The sequence below is a fragment of the Tiliqua scincoides genome, chromosome 2 (assembly GCF_035046505.1).
Source record: "Tiliqua scincoides isolate rTilSci1 chromosome 2, rTilSci1.hap2, whole genome shotgun sequence".
NCBI lineage: Eukaryota > Metazoa > Chordata > Lepidosauria > Squamata > Scincidae > Tiliqua > Tiliqua scincoides.
Genome location: NC_089822.1, coordinates 265,199,039 through 265,226,621, shown reverse-complemented (window position 1 = coordinate 265,226,621; position 27,583 = coordinate 265,199,039). Strand labels below are relative to the sequence as shown.

General features: G+C 47.9%; 1 pseudogene; it reads left to right on the top strand.

Annotated features, from left to right (window-relative positions):
* LOC136640527 (zinc finger protein 721-like) lies at positions 1-27,583 on the top strand (annotated as a pseudogene).

Here is a 27,583-nt window from a genome sequence, read left to right as displayed (position 1 = left end):
GTGACCAGGGAACAGCGATGGAAGGGGCCTTCCTTCCTGTGGCTGGAAAGATTGTCTTCCTTTCCTGTGGCTTCTGGTGCTGCACAATGTTTGGGGTGCCCAGTCAGAAGACCCTGAGCTGCTTGGATCTCCTGGCCTGGGTTGGGACTTGTCAACTGCTGTCCCCCGATTGCCTGTTTTCAGACTGTGGTCCTGTTTTCCCAGATACTCCATGTGGTCAGGAATGCCCTTGTGTGGAAGTGGCAACTGTCCTTTACTGGCATTATCTGATTGCACTGGCAGGAGTGAGGAGGGGCGGGGCTCCTTCTTGCAGGAAACAAGCTTGCCCAGAGCAGAGCCTGAGCTTCACCTGCTCTTTTGAAAGCCTTACTACCATCTTGCCCTTGACCACCTCTCAGGTAGGAAACTGTTTCTGGCAGTTCTGCTCTGGGTGGGCAAGCAAAAGTCGAGGTTCAGGTTCTACCAAGTCTTGGGACAGGTGAGGAAGTGTTGCTTCCGCAAGGATAAGGCACTCTGCACATGCCCAGGAGTGCTTTGCCCTTGTGTCCTCTATGGAAAAGTTTTGCTCACCTTCCAAGAGAACCCTGCGCTTGCTGAGATAGACTCAGCCCCAGGTGCTGGTATTTGCTGACAGTGAAAAGGTGGCAGCTGTGAGTGGACCCAATTAAGCAGAGTGGATGGGCTCTCCCTTGCTGGGGGCCATCTACCAGTGATGTTCCCCCAGCACGATATAGCATGGAGCTTATGACAAAAAGGCACATGGAAGGTGTAAGCAAAAAACAGTTTTTCTTACCTCCATGTAAACCCTCAGGCCACCTATGTGACTCCTCGAACCCGCAGCGGCTATATAGCTGGTAAAAGTCTGAGGAGCAAATAGGGAGAGAGAGAAGAGGGGATAGGATCATGGCACATGCTGATTGCCCCCAGGATCCAACCTCTCCTCCCCGCTGCCTATCCTAGAAATGCCACACCACTGACTCACCAGGAGCAGCACAGCTCAGGGTCTGCAGAGGCATGGCTTCGATGCTGCTGGTGCCTTGCCATGGTGGCTTACGCTGGACTGGCAGTGCCACTATCTTTGTGCCGCCACTGGGCCTTTTGTAGTTCTGCTGGCGCAAGAGGCCCATTGGGTTGGGCTGTTTGTGATGTACCAGGACCAGGGTGTTCTGCAATCTACACAGAGCACATGGACTGAGGCGTCAAAGAGTTGCCTGCATGTGCTGGCTCTGGCAGGGGACCCTCTAACTTTGCTGAAGGGCTGCACGTAGGGCCTTGCAGAAACAGAAGTTTAGTGTGATGCATTTTTCTCTCATTCTTAATGAGCAAAATCTTAAACACTCAGCTGGTCAAGCAACCACATTTTCAAACTGTGGAAAGGCCAAGTGTTTTTTTGCTCTGCAAGCAAATATCAGGTTCTCCTTCCTCCTTTTGAGTTAGGTTTGAAATGTTTCTTGGGTGGATGATTTGTGACTATCTTTGTTCAGGGTCTGGTGTCCTTTGAGGAGGTGGCTGTGTATTTCAACAAGGAGGAATGGGCTCTGCTGGATCCAGACCAGAAGGCCCTGTATGCAGAAGTGATGCTGGAGAATCAGGAAAACGTGACTTCGCTGGGTAAATCAGGATCCCTTTTTCTATTTTTATTTTTTTATTTTTTTTGTAGACACTAAAAGTGCGAACTGCTGTCGGCTTTTGACATTTGGCACGACAGTGACTCCCCAGGAGAATAGGTAGCAAATGCCTGCTTGGCTTCCTTTTTGCAGACCTGGGCTGGGCTGAAGTCATGCCATGTTGTATCTGTGCAATCCTATTGGAGAGACGGGAAGGTTCTAAAGTGAGAGAGCTCAAGGGAAGGGGCATCGCTCCATGGCAGAGCAGCTGCTGTACATGCAGGAGATCTAGGGTTCAATCTCTGGCAGCATTTCCAGGTTGGCCTGGGAAAGACCCTCCACTAGAAGCACTGGAGAGCGGCTGTCACTCAATTCAGGCAATATTGAGCTAGACAGACCAAGGGTCGGACTCTGCATAAGGGAGCTTTCCGGGTTCAGCCCAATGACAATTTCAGGATTCTACTACCTGACTGTTCACTGATGTGGCTGTGAAAGCTGCATCACACACAGTGGAGTAACAGGCACTGGCCTATCCGTGAGGCTAATGGAGACAGTTGCCTCAGGCAGCAAATTGCCAGGGGTGACCATCTCCAACTACCCACTTGCTTCCACATTGCACCTCCTCCCACTTCTGGCTTGGGAAGGGCAAGCCAGGGAGGATCTACCAGGGAAGGGCATATCTAAGTGTGCTCCAGGCCTTTGAGGGTTCCCAAAAGTTCCCCACTTGCAACTGATGTGTCAGTGCAACTGTCAGTGCAATTCTGGTGTGGAGTGGGAACTCTGTCTGAGTCCTGCAAGTGGTTGTAGAGGGCATTGCCAATCAACTCTTGGACCCTGTGGCTTTTATACTTTTCCTGTGGGATCTTGTCTTCTGAGATCTTGAGACACAGACAGCAGGCGTTGATAGTGGTTGGTGAGCAGATTCACGAGGCGAGCATTGGTCCTTGACATTTCCTCACCCCAAACTATTGAGGGCTTGGCAATTGCAGCCCAACCCTATCCACCTTTTCCTGGGAGTAAGCCCCTTTGACTCTAATGGGACTTACTTCTGAGTAGATATGCACAGGACTGGGCTCTCAATAGCCAGCATCTTGAATTGAGCCTGGAAGCAGTCTGGCAATAAATGCACATAGGAATAAAAGAGGATTCATGTGCTCCCATGCGCAGGCCCCAGCAAGGACCTGGCTGTTTGACGTTATCCTAGCTGCAGTTTCCAGGTGTTTCTCAAGCATAGCCCATTAGTTGTTCCCAACCTTTAGGAGGCTGAAGACCACTTAGGCAAAAATTGGAATTGTCGTGGACCACACAGAACCCCATCCACCCGCATACAAAAAATACAGTTAAATGTGTGATAATTAGAGAAGATTTATTAGAGATTTAATATATTAGATTTGTTATTTGCAGAGAAGATTTGCGGGTTGCAGCTGCGGGTGGTTGCTGGCTGCAGGTAGTCCGTTCTCCACACTCTCTGGTGGTCTTCTGAGCTATCACTCCCACATGGACTACCAGAGAGGATGGAGAACAGACTGGCTGCAGCCAACTGTGGGGGAGCACTCACTTGGTGAGATGCTGGTAGTAACCACAGGTGATCTTTATTTCTTCCTGAGACCACATGGACCACTGGTGGTCCACGGACCATAGTTTGGGAACCAGAGCATTTTAAAAACCCACACTGGGTGTGATTAAAGCATGTGTAACACTGGTCACATCAGCCTCTGCCGCAAGGGGCATGGTTGGCACCCCGGCCAAAGGTTTGCACCCCAGTCAAGTCTCTTGGCACCCCAGCGAAGTCTGTTGTAATTGCTTTCAACTGATGCCTCTTATGGCCTTAGAAATGTCAGCCAATGCTTTGGCTTCTACTCCACTTGGCTATTTCTGCTACAAACCTATGTGTGGGAGTTACAAGAGCTTGTAACTTTGGGGAAGGGTTCATTGGAGCAGATGAATGTGAAATGCCCAGATATGTCGCAGCCAGAAATGAGAATTGCCTTTGTTTCCTCCAAAGAATGTCCTACACCTGATGTCTCCTGGCTAAATGAAGAGGATGCCACCTTTGGCCTGGACTCCAAGAAAGGGGACGGATCAGCAGGTAGCTGCTTAACTATGTTGTGGATCCTGTCATAACATACAACATACAACAAACCTTTATTAGGCATATAGTTTTACAACTAATATCTCCAAACAGTCATGTATGAAGGTATATATTAAAAGAGAGATAGGAAATAAGAGTTAAAACACACCAGTTTGCTTACACAGTTACTCCAAGTTGCTTAGAACCAGCAACTTAGCCCGCTTCAAGTTGCTGAAATGTAGAAATTTAGCAACTGGAAGGGTCACAGATTCAAATTCACCTGTCATTGTGGATCCTGTCCTTTGGGGTGTTGTGTTTACTCACTTCAAGGAAATAGATTCAGCAGTGATTAGTGAACATTTTTGTGGCTTTGCTCTGCCCTTTCACATTGACATCTCACAAAATTTCTCTCCTTTGACCCTCTTTTCCTCATCAGAGCTAGGATGGGATGTTCTTTTCTCCCAAGCTAAGCCCCTCTCCCTTTAGAAATTAAGCACTAACCAGCACTACTCATTCACATGAACATGTCTTTTCCTGCATGTGTCCTGTACATACAACAGAAACTCAACTCAAATTGGGTGAATTAGAAATTCTAAGCCAGTGTACAACACCCAACCTTCCCACCAGTGGCATCACCAATTCAGGCTGTCAGCCCCATTAACTATATTCTTTTTACTGTAGAGCAGTACAGGTTACCCAATCAATCAGTAACCAACAAAAATGTGATGACGCTCACACAACTGAATCTCTAGTAGTTCTAGTATTAGCTCTGATACAGGGAAGAGGGAGCTGACCCATAATAACATCTTATTGGTTCCATGCTATGTCATAATAACACCTCATTAGCTTTTGAGTTAAGAAATTCACTTTTTGTGGCATAAGGCAGTTGTGTTTTTCTTTTCTGGTTATTTAGTAATAGCTTTTGGTAGAACACAGGTATTTCAGTGTGGTTTGTTTCATTGCATTCTGCTGTAAATTACGCATCAAATGGTATATAACACGATGGTATTATTCGTACAAATTGTGGTTTTAGTGATTTTGTTCACTAGTGGTGGCACCCCCCTGAGGGTGGCACCCTTGCCCGATGGCCCCCCAGCCCCCCATTTGTATGCCAGTGCTTCTCTGTTTCTCTGCTAATCAAGATTATCTTTCTATTTCAGGAAGCAAAACCCAAGACAATGAGGAGCTGGTGGGGCCATGTGGAGTGTCACCAGAAGCACTTGGTGTAGAGGAAGTGACTCACAGAGCCCAAGACGGATCAGGAAGGCAGGAGGGAAGCCCAGCACCAGTACCCATGACAATATCTGTTGTTTGTCAGGAATACGACCACCATGGAATCCTAGTGCAACAGGAGCAACACAAAGGGAAGAGAAGGGATAAACTTACTTTGCACCAAGAAAAAACCAGTTGTAAATCCAACATTAATAACCACAGCAAAATCCACATAGGAAAGAAATCATTTGAATGCCCTGAGAGGACAAAGAGCTTCAGTACAGGCACACATCTTACGTCCCATGAGAAGATCCACACAAGGGAGGAAGCAGAGCATCAACACAGATCCAAAAAGCAAGAGGGAAACCAGTCCAAGAAACGGAGAAATAAATCTGATGCTTTTCAGGGTGGTGATTTAAGAGTCATCGCAGCCGATCCAAAAAATGAAACTAAGAGGAAGGAAAAATGTCCTCCATGTGCTACGAGCATACGTGGTAAATCAACACATAGAACACATCAGAGAACCCACACAGGGGAAAAACCATATAAATGTTTGGAGTGTGGAAAGAGCTTCAGTGTAGGCTCACAACTGTCTGTGCATCAAAGAAGCCACACAGGGGAGAAACCATTTAAATGCTTGGAGTGTGGGAAGAGCTTCAGTGTTAGCTCAAGCTTGACTGTGCATCAAAGAACACACACAGGGCAGAAACCATATAAATGCTTGGAGTGTGGGAAGAGATTCACCGAGAGAGGAAAACTTACTGTCCATCAAAGAACTCACACAGGGGAGAAACCACATAAGTGCCAGAAGTGTGGAAAGAGCTTTAGTAGGTGCTATAGCCTGATTGTGCATCAAAGAACCCACACAGGGGAGAAGCCATATAAATGTATTGAGTGTGGAAAGAGCTTCACTGTTAGTGGACATCTTACTGTCCACCAAAGAACCCACACAGGGGAGAAACCATATAAATGCCTGAAGTGTGGAAAGAGCTTCAGGAAAAGCTCACATCTGAATGAACATAACAGAACTCACACAGGGGAGAAACCGTATACTTGTTTGATGTGTGGAAGGAGCTTCAGTAAGAGCACACACCTCAAAGTGCATGAAAGAACCCACACAGGGGAGAAGCCATATAAATGCCTGGAGTGTGGAAAGAGCTTCAGTCAGAGCGCATACCTGACTATGCACCAAAGAATTCACACAGGAGAGAAGCCATATAAATGCCTGGAGTGTGGGAAGAGCTTTACCGAAAGTGCAAAACTGACAGTGCATCAAAGATCCCACACAGGGGAGAAGCCATATAAATGTCTTGAGTGTGGAAAGAGCTTCACTGACAGTGGAAAGCTTACTGTGCATCAAAGATCCCACACAGGGAAGAAGCCATATAAATGTTTGACTTGTGGAAAGAGCTTCAGTGTGAGCTCAAGCTTAGTTTTGCATCAAAGATCCCACACTGGGGAGAAGCCCTATAAATGCTTGGAGTGTGGAAAGAGCTTCAGTGTGAGCTCAAGCCTGACCGTGCATCAGAGATCCCACACAGGGGAGAAGCCCTATAAATGCTTGGAGTGCGGAAAAAGCTTTGCTGCGAACCTAACCCTCACTTTCCATCAAAGAAGCCACGCAGGGATAAAACCATATCAATGCTTGGAGTGTGGAAAGTATTTCAGTCAGTCTGGACACCTCACTGTACATCGAAGAACCCACACTGGGGAGAAACCATATAAATGCTTGGAGTGTGGAAAGAGCTTTAGTATTAGCACAAGCCTGACTGTCCATCAAAGAATCCACACAGGGGAAAGACCGTATAAATGCTTGGAGTGTGGAAAGAGCTTCACTGATAGTGGGAAACTTAGTGCCCATCAAAGAGCTCATACTGGGATGAAGCCATATAAATGCTTGGAGTGTGGAAGGAGCTTCAATTTTAGCTCAAGTCTGACTGTACATGAAAGAAGCCACTCAGAGGAGAAACCATACAAATGTTTGGAGTGTGGAAAAAGCTTCAGCAGGAGAGATAGCCTGACTTTTCATCAAAGGACCCACACAGGGGAGAAACCATATCAATGCTTGGAGTGTGGAAAGAGCTTCTGTCAGCCCTCTAATCTGAGGGTTCATCAAAGAAGGCATGCAGGGGAGAAACCCTATAAATGCACGGAGTGTGGAAAGAGCTTCCCTGAGAGTGGATCACTTACTATGCATCGGAGAATCCACACAGGGGAGAAACCATATAAATGCTTGGAGTGTGGGAAGAGCTTCAGAAGCAGCTCAGCCTTGACTGTGCATCGAAAAACCCACACAGGGGACAAACCATATAAATGCTTGGAGTGTGGAAAAAGCTTCAGTGTTATTTCACATCTGAGAGGACATCAAAGAACCCACTGCCTCTCTGTAGCTGGTGGGAAAGGAGGCAATTAGTTGGAGAAAGGAATTTGTTATCTGTTCTTCAGTGGCCAGGAAGAGCAGGTAGCCAGTCACAGAGTAGAGTGCATCTTTTTGGAGAGAATGTACTTAGCAAGGAAGATTCTCTTCAGCTTCGTAATTTTAGTTGGGAGGGGTAAGAGCAGAGACCATTAGTAGCCAGTCTCTTTAGAAGTTTCGGACCATCTTGCAACCTGGTTGGCTAGTGCAGGTGTAATTATCATAAAAAGAGATCCTGAAGGGGGCCTAAGTGTTTCTGTTGGGCAGTGAGTGGCCCTGCCTGCTGCTCATGTCTTCAGCCCTTTGTCTATCTTGGGTGCCAGTCTCAACAAGTAGCCTAAGTGCCATTTGTCTCCAGTGGTCAGCAGAACCAGGTGAGAGATAGATATAGCTCTCACTAAGTATAGTCAGAAAGCTAGCTTTGTTATTTTAGACTGATGTGTTTCTGGAAGTCTGTATCTCTTGCAGTTGCTATCTTGATTTATGTGTGTGTAATCTTAACTTGTAAGGATGTGGTGGCTCAGTGGGTTAAACTGGTGAGTCGACAAGCCTGCTGACTGCAAGTTTGGCAGTTTGAACCTGCACAAGGTGAGCTCCCGTTGCTTGTCCCAGCTCCAGCCAACCTGTTGTAAGGTGTTGCAAGGTTCAAAAGCAAGACTCAGTAGTCAAGGGTGATTGTCTGCAAGTTTTTATTTCATTGCCAGCTTTTTGTTTATTTTGTCTCAAGAGACTCCTGTCCAAAGCACTGAGAGCAAGTGTCAATCTTAGCCAGACCCTTTATAACATTTTGGGTCCTTTGTTTGAAGGTTTTGAACTTCTCATTGGCTGAAGTTTAACATCATAGATGGGGCTTCACTCTTAATAGGCTGTAGATAGCTTCAGAGACACTTGATTGGTGAGCTTCAAGTTACAGTTTCCAAATAAGGCAAAATTAGACATTTAAACATATGGAATACAGTGTTTTCAAGAACCAGTAGAGTGCACTGTAACCTTATTTTTATTCAGAACTGGCCTTTTGGCAAGTCTTCAGACCTTATTTCTTGGCATTCTTGATTAAGATGGCCTTGTATGAGCCACCTGCCTTTTCCCACATTCCTTCTCCTGTTCTCAGCAAAACACTGTGGGGCTCTCTGCCAACCTTTGTTAAGCAAGGTCCTTTGAACTTTCCTTTAATAGTTTTCTCTAGGCCTTAATTCTGTTTGTGACCAGTTACTCTGAGTACCTTTAAGGGGTCTACAGTGGTATACCTTTCTTATATTTTAATATAAAACAAGCCAAACTTTCATTGTATAAAGGATTTCCTTTAAGTGAGAAATCCATTTCTCATTATCTTTAAACAAATTACATTTCATGTCAGTTGCAACTCAAACAGGGCTTTCTCAATAATGTTTCTGCTTATCTTCTGTGTCTTGATAGCTAAAAAACCCTATTTCAGCCTGCCAACTGATAATACCAAAACCTTTCTGTACAACAGTGTTGTAAATTTGTGTGTTTTCCCAGCTTGGCTGGCCGCATATTGCTGCCAAAAGGAGTTTATCTGATTTGAGATTCAACTCCCTTGTCCAAATTCCCAAATCTGTGAAGCTAGCAAAACAGCTTTCTAAGCTGTTTCTCTAAATATGATTTTAACTTGAAATGGCTTTTCACTATTCTATGTGTTTCTATGATTTAATCAAACCTTTAATAAAATAAAGCAATTAAAATTTACTCTAATAGCTTCCATATTGCTATGTATGTTGGTTACACTCTAAGGGCAGAGACTAATTTAAAGGCTTGGAAGGATAACTAACAGGCAAGCAGACATGGTGATCTCTTTGGCACTTCTGTGAGACTTTGGTGTAAATACCTAACAATTCCTAAAATAATTCTTCCAGTGTTTTAATGTAAGGCTTCGATAACATTGTCCTTTGCTCTAAAAAGCAAGAAAGAATAATAATTTTAAAACTGCAAACTGTTTTGCTAAGATGCGCATTCTTCTGCCAAAGAAAGCCCATCTGCTGTTGTTATCTGTGTTGTTCCTCTAAAGTTTTATCTCTTGCTAGTGTCTAGCTAGACGCCTTGTTATGCTGCCAAGAGGCAACCTTGACAGTTAGCGGAGCTGCCAATTTTTAGCAGAGCTGCCAATTCAGCAGAACCATTTTTTTTTAAGCTTTCCCCTAAAGGAAAATAGTGTGGCCTCTAAGCATTTGCCCTAATGGCATATTACCTTTTAAGCAATTGCCCTAATGGCATATTACCCTGGTCATTCTGTCACCTTCTATCAAACCTCGTAGCTCGAGAGCATGTAGAAATGTGAGTAGATAAATAGGTGCCACCTCGGTGGGAAGGTAACGGTGTTTGCACTGGCCCAGGAGGGTCGCAAATGTGCTGTGAAGGCTGCATCCAGTCTTCACACTGACTTGGGGAGGGAGGGTTGGGTTGGCTAAGCTCAGCCGCTGCAGGGATCTGGGGTGGGCAGGGCGGAGTTGGGAGGGAGGCGTTCCAGGGCGTGGGAAGGGTGATCCTGTGGGCGGGTGGTGGGGAGCCAGAGGCAGGGCTGGAACCCGGCTGTTATGCCAGATTCCAACCCCATTCCCTGAGCAGTACGGAGCGGCTGCAAATCGCTCCATTCTCCTTGGACATATGCCACCTCTGGAGGTGGCACAAGTCCAAGGAGATCCATTGGGGCTGTGATGGGTTACCCAGGGTAAGCAGAAGAGTTTCCCCTTGCCTCCGGTTGAGCCACTTCAGGCCCCAGTCTTGCACTGGATATAGTGCAGGCTTCCTGGCCTGCCTGTTCCAGCGCAAGATAGGATTGCTTGACATTTAAGCTGTGAGCTCTTAAGTGCCTGATCTGCCTAAGAACCTAAATTGGGCAGGGAGGAGAACCCTGGACTGCTAAGAGTTGGGATAGCAGAGTTGGGGGCGGTAAAACAAAGTGAGGATCGGGTACCAGAGGTGAGGGCCCGATTCTTACTTTCCCACAGCTGTCCAGAAAAACTGATTGGCAGAAGATTTTGCATGAAGAAAAGGAGGTGGTGCTTCACGCCGTGCATGCTTAGCAGGTGAAATTCATTGCTACAAGAAGTGGGGATGGCCACTAGCTGGCATGGCTTTAAAAGAGGTATCGTCCACGGAGTCTGCCAAGCTGTGGTACTGCAGATGGAAGTGACAGCAAATGGGGGGGCAGTGATGTCAGTGCTGTGCCTCACAGTGTTGAACATTGAACATGTTAGAGCGGTTTAGTCAGATGTTGCGTTTTTCTGTACTATGTTGGAAATTTTCTTCTTTGTACTCACCTTTCTGAGCGTAAGCTCCTTAGTTTTGAACCATGAAGTTTATTCCTTTTACTTACATTGGCTTCCTTCAGTCTCGAGAGACTATGGTATTGCACTCTGAAAAGTGGTTCTGGAACAGAGTCTAGTGTGGCTGAAAAGGCCAATTCGGGAGTGACAATCCCTTCCACACTGGGAGCAAGTGCAGTCTGTCCCTGGTCTGTCTCCCTGGCTATGGGCCTTCCTTCTTTGCCTCTTAGCCTCAGACTGTTGGCCAGGTGTCTCTTCAAACTGGGAGAGGCCATGCTGCACGGCCTGCCTCCAAGCGGGCCGCTCAGAAGCCAGGGTTTCCCACTTGTTGAGGTCCACTCCTAAGGCCTTCAGATCCCTCTTGCAGATGTCCTGGTATCGCAGCTGTGGTCTTCCTGTAGGGCACTTTCCCTGCACGAATTCTCCATAGAGGAGATTTTATCTTGAAAACTGAACATCTGTCTCTGAATGTGGAAAAAGTGTTCCTCTAAATCTGGTCCTTGGACTGTTGATTATGCCACCAAATAATTATTGCTTTGGCCTAGGGCAGGGATGTCCAAACTTTTTGGCAGGAGGGTCACATCATCTCTCTGACACTGTGTGTATGGGGGGGGGGAGGAGGAGGGGAAATTTGCATTTCAAATTTGAATAAATTTACATAAATGAATATATTAGAGACGGCATGAATGAGTGAATTTTACTGAGCTTTTTTGTAATACACATGAGATCCAGAAAAGGGGGGTTGTTAAAATAATTCCTGACACATATAACACACCTCTTCCCTGGGAAAAGTACAGAACAAACTTAAGAGGAGTCAGAGGGGGCTTCTCCCCCCCATGCAGGAGCATGTTTTTACTCTCACTCCCCCCCCCAATCCTGGCAACAAGCAGCAGCAAAGGAACACAATCAGTCAGGGAGCTGGTGGACGCCTGTCCCCTCAGGACAGGAGTTTGTTTCTCCTCATTCACACAGGGAAGGGAGCTGCCTGTCTCCCTCTCCCAGTCCCTCCCCCAGCCTGCACCCAGCACCAAACAAACTTAGAAGCAGCAGAGAGCTGTGTGAGACTTACTGCTGAGTAGACATGCTCTCCAGCTGCATTCAAACATCCCCACAAATTCTTCCCTGCAGAGTCCATCTCCAACACCAAGCACACACAGCTCATTTGGATCCACACTTTCTTGGGAGTAAGCCCCACTGAGCTTACTGATGGAACTGAGCTTCTGATGGAACTTACTGCTGAGTAGACATGCTCTCCAGTTGCATTCAAACATCCCTGGGACTTCTCTCCTGCAGTGCCAGCCCCCGACCCCAAGCACACTCACAGTCCAGTCAGATCCACGCTTGCCTGGGAATAAACCCCACTGAGTCTGATGGGATTTACTGCTGAATAGACATGCTCTCCAGCAGCATTCAAACATCCCTCGATTTCTCTCTTGCATCGCCCAGCACAAATAGACTCAGTTTCCTCTCCCTCCTCAGTGCCTGCCCCCCAAGCCAAACTCAAGCAGCACAAACAGACCCAAGACTTCTCACCCCATCAGAAGCCTGCACTCAGCTGCAGCCTCCCTAACCTAATGGGAGGGTTGTGGATGGGCGGGGCTCCTGCTCTTAGCCTTTTCATTGCTGTCACTGCAAAGAGCAGTCATGTTGGGGAAGAGCCCTTGCATCGGGGCAGCGAGGGTTCCAGCAGGTTTCCAGCGGCTGAGTGCCCATTGGAGAAGGGGGCTCCCTGGGGGGCCAGATTGGGGCTCTCTGCGGGCCGCAAGTGGCCCGGGGGCCGGGGTTTGGGCAGCCCTGGCCTAGGGAATGAGGTGGGCTTGAGGGGGTCCTGAATACATCTTGCGTCCCAAGAACCCTGTGAAGCTGGAGTGGACTCCCTGGCTCCCTAAGGGGAAGTTCCAACACTGGTATTAAGGGAGTGGCAGTAACGCTACTTGTTAGTCCAATCTCCCCTGAGTTGATGGAGTGAGCCTGGTGTTTCACCCCTCCACGCCTGGTGCTTTTTAAGGACAAAAAGATTGTGGGATGGGGCTTCGCTTGACTGAGAATAATGGGCCTCTGAGAGTTGTGTTGAGGAGGTACATTGGCCTGGTGCTGAACTGAATGAAACAAACTGAATGAAATGTATTCTGTCATGAGACATTTTAGAGACCCCATCATGAACTTGAGTATGTGCTGAAACTACCAAAAGGGCAAAGGGCTGGGAAGCAGGATAATCTCTTGTTCCTCCTTTGTCTTGCAGAGAAGGATCAATAAGTAAATTAAGGAATGACTCCTGCTGCCTCAAGAGCCAACACACAGTGAGTAGACAGTGGAAAATGTAGGGAAGAGCTTTGTGTGGCAAGAATAAAAGGGGCTGAAAGAAGGAACATGCTTAGCCCATCAGACAGTTCAGTGGGGGCATTGACTGATTTTAGGTATCCTTCCTGGGAGACCTCAGAAGGACCACAGAGATATGGAGATATTCTTAGTCTACCAAGGAAAAGACAAGAGACATCCTATAATCCCTCCTCCTGGAAGGAAGTAAAATAGTTGATGATATCTTTACTGGTAATCAGCAACTATGTACAAACAAGAATGTACTGTGTGGACCTTTGGAATGTATCAAAAGCTGTGGAAAGAGATGCTTGGCACACAAGCTTTTTAGGCAGCCGCCGACTTGCGTCCTTGTATTGCAATGTAAGATTTTTCTTTCTTTCCACACACCAGGCAGAATCCTCTGTCACAGACAGCTCCGAACCCACAGCCTCTATGTTCAGTTTGGATACTTTGCCCCAATGTGCAGGACTTGACACTTACTTACGGCTCTGGCAGGGTTAAGTTAAGCAGCTCCAGATTCCTAGAGGAGCAAATGGGGGGGGGGCAGGAGGGAGACTGAGTTGGAAGCTACTTCCTTCTCTCCCCCCCCCCCATCTGCCTTCTCTGGTGCGTCCCTGTTTGGGGGGTAAAGCAGAATCTTAGGGCTGCAGAGGGTGGAAAGGAAGGGAAGGGGGGTGGGAGAGAAGCCCATAGAGGGGCAGGCAGATGACTGGCTCAGAGCCCAGGCAGGGAAGGGCAGGGGGCTGAGAAGACAAACAGCAAATCCCCCCATTTGCATGGGGCTGAATGGGGGTCCCAGGCTAAAGTAGGTGGAAGAGAAGAGGGAGGGGTAGAGAAGCCCCCAGGTGGGCAGAGAGACTCAGAGCCCAGCCAGGGGGCTGGGAAGACAAATAGCGACACCACCATTTGCATGGGGGTGAATGGGGGTCCCAAGCTGAAGAGGGGGGAGAAGAAGAGGGAGGGGGAGAGGAGTCCCCAGGTGGGCAGACAGAGAGGCTCAGAGCCCAGGCAGGGAAAGGCAGGGGGCTGGAAAGACAAACAGTGACACCCCCCATTTGTATGGGGCTGAATGGGGGTCCCAGGCTGAAGAGGAAAAGTCCCTGCAGAGAAGCAGGAGGCGGCCAGCAAAGCCCCAATATCAGCTGCAATTCAAACAAAGAATCTCCATAAGAACAGCCCCACTGTTCAGGCCATAGCCCATCTAGTCCAGCTTCCTGTATCTCACAGCAGCCCAACCAAATGACCCAGGGAGCACACCTGATAACAAGAGCGCTGCATCCTGGTGCCCACCCTTGCATTGGCATTCTGACATAACCCATTTCTAAAATCAGGAGGTTGCACATATGCATCATGGCTTGTAACCCGTAATGGATATTTTCCTCCATAAACTTGTCCAATCCCATTTTAAAGGCATCCAGGCCAGATGCCATCACCACATCATGTGGCAAGGAGTTCCACAGACTGACCACATGCTGAGTAAAGAAATATGTTCTTTTCTCTTCCTCATAAGGAAGGTGCCCCAGCCCAGTGTTCATCTTAGTCACTCTCTTTTGCACCTTTTCCATTTCCACTATGTCATTTTGAGATGTGGCGACCACAACTGGATGCAATACTCCAGGTGTGGCCTTACCATCTATTTGTACAATAGCATTATAATAGTAGCACAGGGACAAGGCAAAAGGTAAAACTACAACTCCCAGAATGCTCTGTATCTGGCAAGGAGGAGGGGAAGGACTTCAAGTACCAGCATGCACTGGGCTCACTGGAATGCTGCTGGACAGCCCCTGCAAAGACTTTCCAGCCTCCTGTACTCAGGGACAGGACATCATGCTGGGGAAAGAGACCCTGGAAGAGCCACCTGCAGCCTGGGTGGGGGAGAGGAGATGATCAGCTTGCATTGGGGGGGGGGGGGAGGGAGGAGAAGGGGATGCCCAGCTGGAGGAGATGCACCTGGGAGTTGGTGGGTCCAGACTTTGACGACCTGCAAAGAGACCTTCCTCTTCCCAGAGGAGCAGAAGGGGGTGGGAACCCACTTCCTGCTCTGCCCCTTCCTTTGCCTCCTCTGCTCAAGTGTCTGAGTCAGCAGCTCCCCCTCCCATGCTGCAAAGGGGGGGCGTCCCAGGACTGCAGTGGTAGGAAGGAATCAAGAGGGGTGGGAGAGGAGCCCCCAGGAGGCAGAGGCAGCCAAGCTCAAAGCCTAGCTTTTGAAGGGAAAGGGGGGTCTGAGAAGAGGAGCTGTGACTGTTGTGTGTCCCCCCCCCCATTTGCATCCTAAACTTTGGGTCTGCTCTGGGATGGCTTGATTTTCTGGTGGGGGTTTTGGCAGGGACAGTGGAAAAGCTGGAACAGAGAAGGCCAGCAGGGGCCCTTCAGCAGTGAAACCCCTGCAGAAAACTGTGGGGTGTGGAGGGGACCCTGGAGAGCAGGATCTGGAGCCCCGAACTGTTCCTAAAACTGTGGCGATGGGTGCTTTTGAACTCTGTTGTCTTTTTCATGCATGCTGGATCTTTGACACTGTTTATTGTTTGAATCATTGCAGGTCTCTTTGCTGAAGTTTGCAGCCGAAAAGGATCCTTTCAGCAGCTCCCTGGGAAGAGGAGGAGGGGATGCCCAGAGGTGATGTGCCTCCTCACTTGGGATCCTCTGTAAAAATCTAAGCCTTACAAGGAGCTACTCTGGATTCCTAGAAGAGCAAAAAGGAGAGGGGATGTGAGTGAGTAGGGAAGCCCCTTCCTTTGCCTCCTCCACCCCAGCAAACATGTGGACTCAGCAGACATGGACTCACCACCTCAGCCCCTCTGCTGAGTCCAAATGCAGTTGTGGGGAAGGGGGAGTCCCAGGGCAGAGGTGGGTAGAAAGGAGAAGCCCCCCCACCTTGTGGGTGGAGATGCCCAGATTGGAAGCCCAGCCAGTGGAGGGAAAGGGGAGGTGGCTGAGAAGAAGACCAACGGCAGCACCTCCCCATTGCATGCTCAGCTATGGGTTTGCTCTCAGTTCCTGTGGTGTGGGTTTAGACATGGGCAATTTAAAAGCTGAAACAGAGAGGGCCAGAAGGGGCCATTCAGTACTGAAACCCGTGCAGAAAAGGGGGTGTGTAGGAGGGACACTGGAGGACAGTATTTTAGCCCTGGGACTGTTGAGTGTTTTAACTATTGTACATTTTTTCCTCTTGGTTTCAACAGATGCAGTTGGGATAAAAATTGTAAGAAAGAGAGGTGGAATTTGAAGCTGAAAAGGATCCTTCCTCGCCTGATCCAAAAGAAGCGTAGAAGTCATTAGAGAACTGATCTCTTCCAGACAAGGAACGGAGGAGTGCAAAGCAAAGCCAGGTGATCTTTCGAGGTGTGTGTCTCAACAGGGTGGGGGTACTGGAGTCTCATTCCACTTAGGACCAAAGTGCCCAGACATCTCTGCTGCATCCAACCAGCTTTCAGCTCCTGCAGCTGCAATGGGCACATTTAGGGCCACCACACCTAACATCAGAACAGCCCCACTGGATCAGGCCAAAGATCCATCTAGTGCAGCATCCTGTATATCACAGTCAGTGGCATAGCTAAAGGTGCGGAGGGGGTAGCAGTTGCACCAGGCATCCAGCTTTAGGGGGCCAACAAGCTGAGCTTGACACTAGTGCCCAAATTGTGGAAAAAAAAATTGGTATGTAAGAATAATACCATCATGTTCTATATCTTTGGAAAGATAATTTAATGCAAAATGCAGTGAAACAAACCTCATTGGAATATCTGTATTCGATCAACAGTTATGGCCAATTAACCAGAAAAGGAAAACACAACCGCATTATGGAACAAAAAGTGGATTTCTTAACTCAAAACTCAGTGGATTGTCTTAACTCAGCTAAGACAAAAGACCTACATCCTGGTGCCCTCCCTTGAAATAGCCTAGTTCTAAAACCAGGAGGTTGCACATACCCATCATGGCTTGTAACCTGTGATGAACTTTTTCTCCAGAAATTTGTCCAGTCCGCTTTTAAAGGCATCTAGGCACATGCCGCATCCTGTGGCAAAGAGTTCCACAGACTAACCACATGGTGGGTAAAGAAATGTTTTCGTTTATCTGTCCATATGCACAACACTCAGTTTTAGTGGATGTCCCCTGGTTCTGATGCTGTGCGAGAGGGAAAGGAACCTCCCTCTACCCAGTCTATCCATCCCCTGCATAATTTTATATGTCTCAATCATGTCCCCCCTCAGGTGCCTTTTTTCTAGACCAGTGGTTCCCAACCTTTTGGAGCTCGTGGACCACTGAGGGAAAAATTGGAATCATCATGAACCATATGCAACCCCACCCCACACCCTGCACATTAATAATACAACTAAATTTGGTAGTCCATGGGGGAGTACACAATGAGACACTGGAAGTGCAAACTATGTTTACGAGCGGTCAGTTCTCCACCCTCTCTGGGAAGCATCTCCTGAGCAAGCACTCGCCATGGCCTGCCAGAGAAGGCAGAGGACCCCGCACAGCCACAGCCAACATTCAGGTGGTCCATGGGGGAGTGCTTGCTTGGCAGGGCACTGGAAGTGATGGAAGATGATGATTTTTTTTTTCTTGAGACCTCGTGGACTGCTTTTCAGGGTCTCGCGGACCACCTGTGGTCCAGGGACCACAGGTTGGGAACCACTGTCCTAGACTGAAGAGGACCCCCCCCCCCACAGCCATAAGGGAGGTGCCCCAGCCCAGCAATCATTTTGGTTGCTCTCTTCTGCACCTTTTCCATTTCCACTATATCCTTTTTGAGATGTGGCAACCAGAACTGGACACAACACTCCAGGTGTGGCCTTACCATATTATTTATACAACAGCATTACAATGTTAGCCGTCTTATTCTTAATGCCTTTTCTAATGATCCCAAGCATGGAATTTACCCTCTTCACTGCTGCTTCGCATTGAGTGGATACATTGATAGAGTTGTCCACCAGCAGCCCAAGATCTGTCTCCTGATCTGTCACAATCAGCTTAGAACCTATTAGCCTATATGTGAAGTTTTGATTTTTTTTGCACCATTGAGCACAAATGCACCTGCCATTTTGGTTGTGGAGCTCCTCACAATCTCTTCTGGTCTTCAGCTCTCTGAAAAAGTCTTCCGCAGACTTGGCCACCTCATTGCTCACCCCGTCTCCAGGTCACTTATGAACAGGTAGAAAAGCACTGGTCCTAGGACAGATCCTTGGGGCCCTCCCCTTTTCACCTCTCTCCATTGTGAAAATTGTCCTGCGCCTGAGTCACCTTGGGGTGCTTGCAAGAGTCCCTGCAAAGACCTTCCAGCCCCTCCACTCAGAGACAGTATCTCAGGCTCTTCCTCCCCCCACTGAAGGCATCTCCTGTCCCTGTTGCACCTGCCCTGGTCCTCCTGCGCCTCAGTCACCTTGGGGTGCTTCCAAGAGTCCCTGCAAAGAGCCCAGCCCCTCCCTCCCAGCCCCTCCACTCATCACTCCTGCAGGCTTGGAAGAGCCTCTGCTGCAGTCTTTCATCTTGGCTCTCGAAGGGGTAAGTTAAGCAGCTCCAGATTCCTAGAGGGGCAAATGGGGGGGCAGGAGGGAGACTGAGTTGGAAGCCACTTCCCTCCCCCCACTGGCCTCAGCTGCCTTCTCTGGTGAGTCCCTGTTTGGAGGGCAAAGCAGAGTCTTGGGGCTGCAGTGGGTGGAAAGGAAGGGAAGGGGGGTGGGAGAGAAGCCCACAGAGGGGCAGGCAGATGACTGGCTCAGAGCCCAGGCAGGGAAGGGCAGGGGGCTAGAAAGACAAACAGTGACACCTCCCATTTGTATGGGGCTGAATGGGGGTGCCAGGCTGAGGAGGCTGGAAGAAAAGAGAAGAGGAAGGGGGAGAGGAGCCCCCAGGTGGGCAGACAGAGAGGCTCAGAGCCCGGGCAGGGAAGGGCAGGGGGCTGGAAAGACAGACAGTGACACCTCCCATTTGTATGGGGCTGAATGGGGGTCCCAGGCTGAAGAGGCTGGAAGAAAAGAGAAGAGGAAGGGGGAGAGGAGCCCCCAGGTGGGGCAGACAGAGAGGCTCAGAGCCCGGGCAGGGAAGGGCAGGGGGCTGGAAAGACAGACAGTGACACTTCCCATTTGTATGGGGCTGAATGGGGGTCCCAGGCTGAAGAGGCTGGAAGAGGAGGGGGAGAGGAACCTCCAGGTGGGAAATCGTGACTCCCCCCATTTGCAAAGGCGTGAATGGGGGTCCCAGGCTGTTGAGGGAGAGGGAGGGGAGTTGAGGGAGAGAAGCCCCCAAGTGAGGGTGGGAGACAGCTAGGCTCAGCCAGTGAAGGGAGAGGAAGAGAAGCCCCCAGGTGAGGGGAGACTGAAGGCTCCCCAGGTGGGGGGAGAGAAGCTGGGAAGTGAATCTGTGACAGTCCCCCCCCCCCCCACATGCCAAACCTTTGGATCTGCCCTTAAAGGAGTCAAGTTTATTTTTATCTTCTCCTCATACCAAGAGCCTTCTCCATTTGCCTGATCACCTCCACACCTCCAGGGCTTGTGGATGATGCCCTCTTGGACTTGGTCTGTGATGGTGTCAAGAGAGGCCTTTGGAACCTGCTGCTTTGCCAGCCCTATTCCGGCATCAGAGCCACGCAGAGGAACTGGCAACTTGAGTCATCCTTCTCTTGGTTTTCTCTGCAGCCCAAATCATAATTTTCCTCCTTATTGTGGAGGCAGAACTCTTATGTTCAAGTCAGCCCTTTATCCCTTCCCCGCTGGTGAAGCTGTACCAAAAAGGCGCACTGTATTGGGGGGGGGTGAGTGGGATTGGGATCCTTCGGAGGGGAAAGGGGATATAAATCCCGTTACTCCTCTATATCTGTATTGAGCTCTGCATATCACTTGATAGGTAATTTAATGCAGGATGCAATTAAACAAACCACCTTGAAATACAGGTCGGGCCCCTTTATCCAGAGTCGGCATCCACTCATTTGCCTCCCCAGGGATGCCGAACCCCCGGATTGCCCCACTACAGACCTCCCAGTCATGACTGGAACCTTCTTCCGGTTGTGTCTGGGAGGTTTTCTGAACCTTGGAGGGGCTGCGCTCCATTGCACGTGGTCTCTCCGAACCTCAGAGCCTTTTGTAGTGGCTGTTTGCTGATTTTTTAAAATCTCTGACTCACTGGACGTTGTCAAGCCAGTGAGGTGGGGGAGTGTGAGAAGTCTGAGAGAGCACAAACCGCGACAGTTACACGTTGCTGAACGGCATTTTGTTACTTCAGGGAGTAAATACCCACACAGGCAGTCTTAAAACAAGAAAACTAAACTCTTGGACTTCCTTACACTCACCTGGACAGCAGCTTCAAAACGGCTTCTGGCCTACAAGATGGAGTCAGGCCTAGCCAGAGTCTTTATCATGGTCATCACAGATGGGGGTCTGCCTAGGATCAGGTCTCTTGGGAGAGCCTTGCTATGGTGTAGACTGAAGCATCTCATCTCCTTGTTTATTTCTCAGAGGAATTTCCCAAACCTACCTTCATTTCCCAGCTGGAAGAAGGGGAGTGTGTGTTTCTCCAGGATCTCCAGGAAGAACAGAAATCAGCAGGTACTTTATGTACTTAACACAGCAGTAGCTTCAGAGCAGTGTGCAAGCTGAGGAGGGAATTCTTTGGCACAGTAGAAACTCCCCCCCCCCCCCCCGGGTAAGTTGGTGCTGTTGAGGATGAGTCAGCACAGCACATCTCTGCCATTCCGATCTCATCACCTGCAAGCCAGGACAGCAGCTTGGCTGAGCTGCAGTCTGAAAATGTCAGTGTGATTTGAGCGACTGATGCTCTTGCCCCCCACTTTCCTCTCCACACCACAGCCTCCAAGGACGCTGGACCCTGATGGAAGACAGTCCCAAATCAGCCCCACCCAGCAAATGCAGGAGTCAAGCTTCTGTGAAGGGCTTCCAGGCAATGAGACCAGTACAGTTGAGCTGTGCTGTGCTGACTCATCCTAACCAGAGCAGAGTCTCCCCAGAAAGGAGGGCAGTTTCTGTTGTGAGGAAGGGTCCCCAAGCTGGAGTGTAGAGAGGAGAAAAGTGACATTTTGTTTTGCTCTCTGATTCCAGTGAGTACCTTTTAACTTGCACCACCTCTGAAGTCAGTGCAGCTTTAGGGCACCATTGAGGTCGTGACCAGGATCCAGGCATAGGATTTGCCACACCACCTCCCCTGTCCATCACCCTCCTGCCTCTGCCCCTTGTTCTCTGCATGCTGGTGGCGTGACTACGGCGGCATAGAATTTAATCCACAGATCTGTCCAGCATAGTGGTATCTTTGGTGTAAGGGGGCTTCCCTCAAATCCTGTGCTGCTCAGTCTGGATTCATTACAGTGGAAGAGGATATCACACAGGTTGTGGGGAATTATGCCAGAGACTCATTTGGCAGATAAGGAGGAACACCACGTGAAATTATTACAGGGTTGTTGTTTATGTTCACGCACGCACGCACGCACGCACGCACACGGTCCAGGTGTTTGATAGTTCCCAAAAGCTTCCTGCTTGCCACAGATGGCCGATGCAATTCAGGTGTGGAGTGGATGCCCTATCAATCATGTCTGAGTCCTCCAAAATGTTGTAGAGCAGAGGTTCCCAAACTGTGGGTTGGAACCAACTGGTGGGTTGCAATGCATCTTTTTTTAAATTCAGATTTGGGGTAGGTACAAAGGTACATACGTAGGTCGGGGAAATACAAAGGAAAGATACATTAGTTCTCCACTAGAGTACAGTTTTGGTTTTTTTTTTTTCCTTCAAACAACTACAGATCTGACACATCTTCTTAATTATTTTGTTCTATTTCTAACCAATTGTAAAATGGTTCCCATATATTCTTAATTCTATCTAATTTACCATCATCATGTAATCTTTCTGATAAAATATCAATTTCAACTATTTCATAAATTTTTTCTATTGACATGTTCATATTTGGCACTTCTATATTTTCCCCCAAGTTCCATCACCTCAGAAACACCTAGCAGCCAATAGAGTAAACTGTGTCTTTAAGACTCCCTGTGCTGGTCTGCTGCCAACCTGACAATCAAAATGGTTCCACTTCAGATTGTTGCGTGTTTCTTTTTATTATACTCCCTTCTTTACCATCAAAATTACAAATCAAAGGGTGCACCTTTTCCCATAGAAAGGGGGGGGGGATTTCCTATGATGTCTCCAACTTATATCTTCTTAGTGGTAATGTACACACGTCCAAACATACAACTCTTCAGATCCATATAATCAGCTAATTATTCAAACATAGTTCTCTTTGCTAGTCCCAAAGCATTCAGGATGTGGAGCTGTGACTGATGATACAAGCCAGCTGTGTTCCGTATTTCTCCATCAGTCACAGATTAAAGGTTTGCCGCTTGTTTACTCAAGGCCTTGGAAGCTTGCCGCTCTCCTTGGACATTCTTTAGATAAATAGTCCAAAGTAAATGACTCACCACCAACTCTATTTCTTCTAGAGATGCCGATTTCTTGAGTTTTGAGAACTTAATACTTTGAAGTCAGAATTTTCTTATTGCTGACTTCTAAAACTGTTTCTAATGGAGAAGAAAAAGGGAGGCCATTTCCAAGAATCTGCATCTGTCTGCGTACAGCACGGCTCCTATCCACCCCACAAGACCGCCATCCTGTGAGCAGACTGGAGCCTAGAGGCCCTGACCCCTTAGACCCTCTTTCCTGAGGTGTCAAGGGACTCTCTCCACACCTAAGAGAGAGCAAATATCAGAGCTTAGTTTAAATTTTTGGTGGGTTGTGAAACTGACAAGCTGATAGCTGACAAGTAAAATGTATTGAGCCCTATGAAAACAATAATGGAGAAGCATGTACGCGCTTACTCATGAGTAGGTGACCGTGCCTTGGTCCAAAGCAAACGGGAATGCAAGGCCACCAGTCAGATCTGATGACTGTGGAACTCAACAGTGCTCCAGGAGGTGGTTGTCCCCTCCCCCAACAATAGTAGAAAGAATGAAGACCGAAGCATGAGCGGGTGGTAAAGTGAAATATTTTTTTAGTCTCATAAAGCTAGGTGGGTCCCAATAGAGTGTCGTTTTAAAAAAGTGTGTCCTGGTGCTAGCAAGTTTGGGAACCACTGTTGTAGAGGAATATTCCACTGCACTCTTGGATCCCTTAGTTTCAGTCGTTCTCCTCCCAGATCTTCTCTTCTGTCCTAGGCTGCCTCCTGCCTGTTTCTCCTTTCAGGTGGGTGTAGTAACTGCTTTATCCTAATCGAGGTTTGGCTGAGCATGTCCTGACACCAGCACCAGCACCATCGAAAGAGGCTTTTGCAGAAGTGCCCTGGCTGATCTCCAGCTTATGTGGAACTGTCCCTCCAGGCTTATTTGTTTGATAGTGCTCAAGCTCATTCAGTATTTATTGCCATTTTTTAAAAAACAAACACATTCATCGACAAGCCCCGGTGTAGAAAGGACAGAATTCAGTGCCACTGAACCCACTGGGGTCTACTTCTGAGTATATACACCTAGATGTGTGTGTTAGAGGTCCCGTTTCTCTATTGTGCTGCTAAACAAGTTTCCCTCTCATTGCAGCAAGCTACAGAGAAGACAGTGAAGACCAGAGGGAGCCATGTGGGGTGTCACTGGAAACAACTACATGTGACCTGCAGGAAGTGACTTTTAGAGACCAGCACTGCTGCGACAGCACTGGAAAATTGGAAAGGATTAGACCCTCACTGAGTTGTTTATCAGGATTATGAGGGACATGAAATCCTGATCAAGCAGGAACATCTCAAAGGGCAGAGAAGAAAGAGGCTTCCATTGCACCAGGAGAGAATCAGTTGTACATCCAGCATTACTACTCAGCAAAATTCACACAGAGAAGATATGCAAAAGGGAGAAACCTGCACAGCAGAAAGATCAAGGATGCAGAAGGGAAATGAGAAAGAGAAATGGCAAAATGAATCTGATACTCATCAGAATGAAGATTTCATTGTCATCCCAGTTAAACCACAAAAGGGAATTGGAAAGACAAAGGAGAAGTGCCCCCAATGTACACAGATCTTCAGCAGCAAATCACAACTAAGAAGACATCAAAGAACCCACACCAGGGAAAATCCATATCAATGCTTGGAGTCTGGAAAGAGCTTCAGTGAGATCCCAACCCTGACTGTGCATCAAAGAACCCACACAGGTTCCCACCCACACAGAAGAAACCATATCAATGTTTGGAGTGTGGAAAGAGCTTCAGTACCAGCTCAAACCTGACTGTGCATCAAAGGACCCACACAGGGGAGAAACCATATCAATGCTTGGAGTGTGGAAAGAGCTTCAGTGTGAGCTCACACCTGACTTCGCATCAAAAAACCCACACAGGGAAGAAACCATATCAATGCTTGGAGTGTGGAAAGAGCTTCAGAACGAGCTCATACCTGACTGTGCATCAAAGGACCCACAGAGGGGAGAAGCCATATCAATGCTTGGAGTGTGGAAAGAACTTCAGTACAAGCTCATACCGGAAGTTGCATCAAAGGACCCACACAGGGGAGAAACCATATCAATGCTTGGAGTGTGGAAAGAGCTTTAGTGAGAGCTCAACACTGACTGTGCACCAAAGAACCCACACTGGGGAAAAACCGTATCAATGCTTGGAGTGTGCAAAGAGCTTCAGTACGAGCTCAACCCTTACTTTGCATCAAAGCACCCACACAGGTAAGAAACCATATCAATGCTTGGAGTGCGGAAAGAGCTTCACTGAAAGTGGAAATCTTACTGTGCATCAAAGAACCCACACAGGGGAGAAACCGTATCAATGCTTGGAGTGTGGAAAGAGCTTCACTGTAAGTGGAAAACTTATTGAGCATCAAAGAACCCACACAGGGGAGAAACCGTATCAATGCTTGGAGTGTGGAAAGAGCTTCAGTGTGAGCTCAAACCTGGCTAAGCATCAAAGGACCCACACAGGGGAGAAACCATATCAATGTTGGAGTGTGGAAAGAGCTTCAGTGTGAGCTCATACCTGACTTTGCATCAAAGGATCCACACAGGGGAGAAACCATGCTTGGAGTGTGCAAAGAGCTTCAGTGTGAGCTCACAGCTGACTGTGCATCAAAGGACCCACACAGGGGAGAAACTATATCAGTGCTTGGAGTGTGGAAAGAGCTTCAGTAGGAGCTTAAACCTGACTGTGCATCAAAGGACCCACACAGGGGAGAAACCATATCAATGCTTTGAGTGTGGAAAGAGCTTCAGTGTGAGCTCACAGCTGACTGAGCATCGAAGGACCCACACAGGGGAAAAACCATATCAATGCTTGGAGTGTGGAAAGAGCTTCAGTCAGAGCTCAACCCTAACTGAGCATCAAAGAACCCACACGGGGGAGAAACCACATCAATGCTTGGAGTGTGGAAAGAGCTTCAGTAGGAGCTTATCCCTGGTTACGCATCAAAGGACCCGCACAGGGGAGAAGCCATATCAGTGCTTGGAGTGTGGAAAGAACTTCAGTCAGAGCTCAACACTAACTGTGCATCAAAGAACCCACACGGGGGAGAAGCCATATCTATGCTTGGAGTGTGGAAAGAGCTTCAGGATGAATTCAACACTGACTATGCATCAAAGGACCCACACAGGGGAGAAACCGTATCAATGCTTGGAGTGCGGAAAGAGCTTCAGTTGGAGCTCACAGGTGACTAAGCATCAAAGGACCCACACAGGGGAGAAGCCATATCAATGCTTGGAGTGTGGAAAGAGCTTCAGTGTGAGCTCAAACCTGGCTAAGCATCAAAGGACCCACACAAGGGAGAAACCGTATCAATGCTTGGTTGTACCATCGTAGATCTGCTATCTCTTCAGCTCTGCTATCTCAAAACGCAATTGCCCAATTCCATTTTTATAAGGGCAACCAGTACATCCCTGCTGCCATTCATGTTCTCCAAATTCAAGTTTTTCCTCAATTACTTTATGGAGTAGCTGTTTGGATTGAAGCAGCTAATCAGGAGATAGACAAAGTAACTGCTAAATTTTTGAGAAGAATTCTTGGAGTTCCAAACCTAATTAGGCTGTCCACTATGATTTTGGAATTGGGTATTCATCTCCCCACTACTGTAGCTTGGACTTCCACTTTTAAGTTTTGGCTTAGACTCAATCTTAATATCCACTCCTATTCTCTTAGATCTATCAATAGACGCTTTTTCATCCAACTGATTTAAACTCATTGATGCCAAACTATCTTTAGATCTTTCTCCTGAACTCTTAGCTGATTTGGACCTTCAAAAAGCGCATCATCTCATTAAACTCAAACTTTGGGAGCAAGAATACACAATTCTTGCCTAGCTTAAATCCGACCTGCTTGCCTCTCTTTTTTGGTTTTTCCCCTTCTCTTGGCCGTCCTGCAAACTATTTTACCCAACTTACTAACCCTAGTAAAAGGCGGGCTTTTATGCTGGCGAGACTGAATATCTTTCCATTGGCATTACACCAAGGGAGATTTTGTAAAACTCGCGTCTAAATAGATTATGTTTATTTTGTTCAGTTGAACCAGATACTCTGGATCATATGCTCCTTCAGTGCACTGCTCATCACAACCTCAGGTCTCACTTACTTGATTCTTCTCTTTCTTCTCTTCCTGTTTCCCTTGTTGATCCTTTCCCAATTCTTCTCAGTGATTACTCCCCTCCTATTACCAACCTGGTGGCGGAATTTCTAGCGGTAGTCTCTAAGGCCAAAGTTTGAAGTTAACATCTTTAAAGCTGTTCTATTTTATTGTTATTTATTCTCTGTAAACTTTTAATATGCCAATAAAGGTATTGAAGTGTGTGTGGCATCAAAGGACCCACACAGGGGAGAAGCCATATCAATGGAGTGCGGAAAGAGCTTCAATAGGAGCTCACACCTGACTTTGCATCAAAGGACTCACACAGGGGAGAAACCACATCAATGCTTTTAGTGTGGAAAGAGCTTTAGGATGAATTCAAGCCTGACTGTGCATCAGAGAAACCCCCGCATGGGAGAAACCTTAGAAATGCTTGGAGTGTGGAAAGAGCTTCTGTGATAGCTCATCCCTGGCTAAGCATCAAAGAACCCACACAGGGGAGAAGCCATTATCAATGCTTAGAGTGCAGAAAGAACTTCATTCCTTGGAAAACAAGCCTGTCAGCGCATCAAAGCATTGAGGAACTCAGAATGGGAAGAATCCATATTGCCACACCATATCGTTGGAGCTCCATATCCATATCGTTGGAGCTCCAATCCATATCGTTGGAGCTCCAGTCTGACAGCATATCCTACACTCCTTAAAGGAGAGCAGCCACATAAATGCTTGGAGTCTGTAAGAAGTTTCACTCATTCCTTTTTAGTACAGGTCTCGCCTCTGCTTCCCGAACCCCCACAGATACCAAAACAGACGGATAACCAATTCTGTGGGTTGGGGCCCTCACTTGACCTCCGGATGCGACGGGAAGGGCCTTCTGGTGATATCTGGAGGGCTCAGAAAACCTCCCAGATGCAACCAAAAGGCACTTCCATTCATGTCCAGGAGGTTCTTTGTGAGTCCTCCAGCCAGAAGTTCTCAACCCTTCCAGTCATGTCTGGGAAGTCCTCTGAGGCCCTCCAGTGTGGTCTTAGGATCTACCTTGAGTTAAATTCATGGAGGCTGAGACTGTGGATAAGGAGGGCACACACATACTGACAACAACTTAAATAATACTATGTGATCTAATAAACAATTCCCTTGATACAAAA